Below are 6,000 nucleotides of genomic sequence, written 5' to 3' on the forward strand. Positions count from 1 at the left end.
TTCTTAGAATAAACATGTAACAGATACGACACCCAAAGATTTTCATATCTATTTCTTTATAGTTTTTTTCCCATAAAAGGGGTTTTTTTCATTGCTTCTTTGGTCTAATAAGAGATATGTTGCGTAATACCCAATTTTTCCTAATGAAGATGTTCTTTTCCAGGTAGCTTATGGGAAGTCCATAATTAGGGTCTTTGTGTATTCCAGGCTGGTGACTGCTTTTCACTGATGAAATGTATAGGGGCGTCTTCCCAGGAGGGAGGGAGTGCATTCCAAAGGAGTAAGAGGGTTACTGGGTTGAGATAGCTTGTGTGAGACAAAGAGGATGAAGACAGCCCCTCCTTAATAGTTCCCAGAGTATATGCTTGAGGTAGGCATTAGGCTGCTTCAATTTGGCAAGATTTTTTCATAGGTTTGGAACAATGAAGACACCTGCTGAGAACAATCAACATGTATGTTTCTTGGTTTTGGAGGCCTGACAGTTTCATTTCTTCTTACCATGATTTGGTATCAGGCCATTAATCACCTTGAAGACAGACTTTTTTTCTGTGCCCAAATTCAGTATGGAATAATTAAACAAAAATGTGCCTACTCTACATTAAAATCTTATTAAGTTTTATGATTTTAGCACAAGATCTCCAGCTTGTTTAGATGAATTCATTGGGAATTTTGGAGAGAAAAAATTCTTGCCACTTTGACGCTCTTTTTTCAGTATGAAAGTTCATTTACAAAATGGTTGGTAGGATGGGTACACTTTAATTTGCACAGAAAGTTAAAATATACATAACTTGATTCAAATGATTGAATACTACAAGTCTGAGTCATAGACACATTGGGATATATTAAAGCATAGGAAAATCGTCTGTAAATCTTAATAGCGGATATGGGATTTGGGCCCCAAACTATAAAACTATATCTGTGTGCTCAGAAAATATATATATTTGTCTTTTAGGATTGTGAGAGGGCAGGCTGCCTGAGATTAATTAGCACTTGGGCTGATGGTACCTCATTAAGACCTCTCCCCAGCCAGCTCAGCTGCTTATCTGGACGTAGTGTGATTATGGCTTGGTCATTGTGGTGGAGCAGTTGGCATTGATGGTGTTAAGGAGAGAATTAATCAAGAAATAAGGAGAAATTAATGGGCAGAACAATTAATCAATGGAACCATTTGCCTCCCTAAGTTGTGGGTGCTCCAACACTGGAGGTTTTTAAGAAGAGATTGGACAACCATTTGTCTGAAGTAGTATGGGGTTTCCTGTTTGAGCAGGGGGGTGGACTAGAAGACTCCAAGTTCCCTTCTAGAAATCTCTTTGAGTGGACAGCCATTTGTTTGGAATGGTGTAGGATTTCCTGCTTAAGCAGAACTTGGACTAAAAGACCCTCAAGTTCTCTTCCAACTCTATTATTCTATATTCTATGTTTACTGGTACAACGTATTTCTTATTATACCATTTCAAAAAGAAAAGGAATCCTAGCATATGGTTTAACATTCTCTAGATCCTTGTCTATGGTAAGGTCTGAAGTAATCATAACGCTAACATTCATTTCAGTTCCTGGGTCTCAGGTCAAATTTGGGCAGACAAAAATCTGGTTCGTGCAGTGAACAATGCTATTCAGAAATATTAACAAATATAAATATAATCCTAAATACACTAAATAGGGGTGGCTTCTGAATAACCACCCAGCCAACTAAACATGGACCATTTTTTTCCAGGTTGTACTGATACAAGCAGAATGACAAATAGGACTGTGTTATTCTCTTACAAGGATTTATTTTTTGCTGAGCAGTTTATCCAAGTAGAACTTTAGTTTTCCTAACATAAATTGTAAATCTTATTTCTTGTTCCTATGCCTACGTCATCCAATGTCCTAATCCTCAGGCTTACTGCTACTACATATTAACTATTGCCTTCTTTACTGAGTGTTCCTAACACTTTACTTTTGTATATAAAATCTCCTATGCTTTTTCCCTTTTCCACATTGTTGTATATAAACAGCTGGCCATAAATCAAATTATTACACAGTCTTTGCCAAAACTGGTAACTTGGGTTCTTTAAGTAATGCTGCATTCACTCCAGCCCCTCTAAAGTTTCCTTCTCATTCCTTCTTATTTTCATTCCTATTTATCTTTTTATTATTATTGTGTTTTAATTCCACCAGCTTTCTTCTGTTCTTCTAATTTCCTCTGTGCAGATTCTGTTTTTTGAGGGTGCCTCAGTTTTTTATCAAGCTTCAACACTTCATTAGATTCCTGGTCCTTTCTTCCCTGCCTTCTTTGCTGCAGGACTCTTTAAAGTCACCTCTGTCTTCTTCTCAGTCCCTATGTTATCCTCTTCCCCAGAGGAAAATCTTGCTTCCTTCCTGACAAAATGGCAGCCTCCATACACAAATGCCCAGGCCAGTTCTAACAGCACCTCTCATGATCTCTTGCTTTTATTGCAGCTTATTTTCCCAGCTAGCAGATGACAGAAGGTTAAGAAAGCACAGATTCCTGTCCTAACTAATATGCTTGGAAATCTACCTGATGGGGAAGGTCATTCTTTAAAAAAGAAAATCAGAAGGGAGAAAGGGGAAGACACGCTTGGAAAGGGCTCCCAGACCTTTTTGTGAAACTTTCCTTCCAAGCCGCATTTAGAATTGCAGTCTTAATATACAAAACGATTAATAGACTTACATTTATGGTTTTCCTGAAGTAAACAGAGCTGCATAGCTTCCAGTCAATAGCATAGAACAAACGGCCCCCTAAATAGATGTGATATGAATCAAATAAACATACATAGTTATAAGAGAATTTTAATTAATGGGTTTAAGTTCAGTTAACTCTCTTTTGACTTAACAGCACATGGAATGAAACAAAATCAGGCTTCAATTACTTAATTATAATTATACGTTATATCCTTTATATCGAGAAGATTATAAAATTGCACTGGCATTGTAGAAGAGTCAAGAAACTTCACTGGCATAAAAAATAAACCCTGTTCCCCCATGTAGTCACACACCGATACGCACAGCTGTAAGGCGCAAAGAGAGGGCAACATATCTAACTTCCTTAAGCGATATAACCAAGATGGAAGTTATTTTTACTCTGTTCACATTAGAAATCTTAGTCATTCTACACGTCCATAAGCACAGGGTCTGAACTGAAGCTAATGTGCAATTCCACTGTCTAAAGGACAAAAAGACTAAACCAATTGGAGACCTATAATGAATACAGACTGGAAACATACAGTTAGCTGTAATTGCTCTTCAGGAAAAGAGCACTGTCAAAACAAACAAAAGGTCTTTGCAAAGTATGGCAAAATGAGAGAAAGGTTTGTAATCCAGTGATAGGTCAAATGTTCTCTAAAAGTGCCTCTATTTTTTAATATCTCTGTAAATATCACTGAGCATCTTGGAAACAACATACAGTTGAATTTAGTTGATCTTAAAAATCTAAGGAAGATTAGTAGTTAAACTATTAACGATATACAATATGTGCAAAATTGCTGGTATAATCATCTATATTATAAACTTCTAATATTCTTGTTGGCTCTTGGACTATTAAAATGACCAATAAATTTTTAAAAATGTTGAAACACACAGAGAGAGAAAGAGAGAGGGAGAGGGAGGAAGGGAGGAAGGAAGGAAGGAAGGAAGGAAGGAAGGAAGGAAGGAAGAAAGAAAGAAAGAAAGAAAGAAAGAAAGAAAGAAAGAAAGAAAGAAAGAAAGAAAGAAAGAAAGAAAGAAAGAAAGAAAGAAAGAAAGAAAGAAAGAAAGAAAGTAAGTGCTGGCAGCATTTTATTGGACTTGACATGCTGCATTACTAGATGAAAAAGAAATCCAGATTCCATTTTGGTGTCTATGCCTGTGTTTTACTTTAAATACCATTTAAACAATAAGACCAGATGCAGAGGATTAATCAGAAAGGGTGTTTTTTTCTGTCTCTTTCTCCCTACAGTGGATAAGAATATTTGGTTTGTTTATTTTTATATAGTTTCCCTTGAGAACCAGTGATTTAGAAGAGAGATAGAAAAAGGGAAGGATTGTGTTTTAAAATTCTAAATGGGAAATGTGTCCTTTTAAATGCACTGCAACAATCCACAGAACGTTTTATAAAACCCCAAACAAAGCTAAGCCATTAACCTCTCTGCCTGAAAAAGGCCACATGGCTGGTTTCAGTCAACTTTGTAGTTTTGTTGAAACAACTCCTCTTTACATAGTATATCATTTTTTTTTTGCAGGACACAATCCTGAACCATTTAAGCTTACAATTCTGGAAGCAGGACACTTATACACATACTTTACAGGGCTGTTGCTAGAGAGAGATGATACACCTTTTATTTATTTTATTATTTATTAAGAAAATGGTGATGGTATGTTGCCTGGAAGGCCTTTTGTTGACCATAAATAAGTTGCAGCTGTTTTTTTTACCTTAGGAACCAACTTAACTGTTTTACCTATTTTTATTTTGGTTTTTGATTTGCTTGATATTCAGCTGCTGCTAGCAACTTCAAGCACCGTTTTGTGTAAAAACAGGATACACGTGTATCAATTAATAAATACACATTGTTTACCTTTCAGCCTGGCTTAATTCCAAAATAAATAGAATGCCCTTAACTTAAGTTGGTTTTCCAGATGTTATTCTGTGATCCAATATTTGAGGGGCTGCCACATAGAGGAAGAGGTCAAGCTATTTTCCAGGAAGGGGTCAAGCACCCTAAGGCTGGAAAAGAAATAATGGATGGAAACAGTGGTGGGATTCAAAAAAAATTACTACCAGTTCTGTGGATGTGGCTTGGTGGGCGTGGTGTGGCTTGGTGGGTGTGGCTTGGTGGGCGTGGCAGGGGAAGGATACTGCAAAATCTCCATTCTCTCCCACTCCTGGGGGGAGGTTACTGTAAAATCCCATTCCCTACCCATCCCACTAACCTTCTTTCCAGCTCCATTCTCCTGTACAGAGCAACAAAAGAAGACCCAACTGATCAGCAGAGAATAGATGGGGGAAACACTACTGTTTTTCCAGAACTAGTCAGAACCTGCTGAATACCACCTCTGGATGGAAACTGATCAAGGAGAGATTCAACCTAGAAATAAGGAGAAATTTTCTGACAGTGAGAACAATCAACCAATGGAATAGCTTGCCTTTGCAAGTTGTGGGTGCTTCATAACTGGAGGCTGGATTGGACTGCCATTTATTAGAAATGGTGCTTGGGCGGGGGGTTGGACTAGATGACCTACAGTACAAGGTCCCTTCCAACTACAATGCTAATCTGTTAAATCTTTAAAAAATCCAACTTGAACAGACCAAAAAATTTCAATTCTAATGCCATCTTGGTATAGGAGGAGGAGAGGGGGGCTTAAAGCTGTTTAAAGTATCAAGGTAAATTAAGACTTCAGGCTATCATGGAAATCTTGTTATGACACATTTTTAAAACAAAATAACTCCCTCTATCTCATTTGGACATGACATTATATATCTACACATATAGGAAGTTATATCCTTTTGTGTAGCACTCTCTCTATAGCAGTGGTCGCCAACCAGTGAGCTGTGGCCCACTGGTGGTCCGTGAGAAAATTTTGGTGGCCCGCAGAGAAATGTCACCCCCAGAGCACCCCCCAAAGCAATTAATCCAGGCTGCGCAGGAACACAATGCTGCACCACCCACATGGCCTGCAGGAACCCTCCCCGCCCACTCACTCCTTTCCTGGCAAACTTGCCTGCTAAGTTGCTATTTTTCCTTTTTTTTTTCCCCCAACATCAGCTGTTCTGCTGTGCCGGAAGTTTTAGATTAGCTAGAAAGCAGGAAACAGTTGCATTTCTTGATTTCTAACTAATCTTTAGATCTTCGGCTCTGCTTTTAAGCAGACAAACCTTTCTTAGGACTGAAACTTCTATTATTCAGTGCAGGTAGTCGATGGCAGAAAGATAGATCTCTGAATGAATCTGTAATTCTGTCAGCAACTCAATCTGCCTGCCTGCTTTGCCTGATTTTGGGTAAAAGTTGCTCTTTTTTAAATAAA

The sequence above is a fragment of the Notechis scutatus genome, chromosome 2, assembly GCF_049901735.1.
Source record: "Notechis scutatus isolate UNSWTSFEM ecotype Mainland chromosome 2, rNotScu1.2, whole genome shotgun sequence".
In the NCBI taxonomy this organism is placed as follows: Eukaryota; Metazoa; Chordata; class Lepidosauria; order Squamata; family Elapidae; genus Notechis; species Notechis scutatus.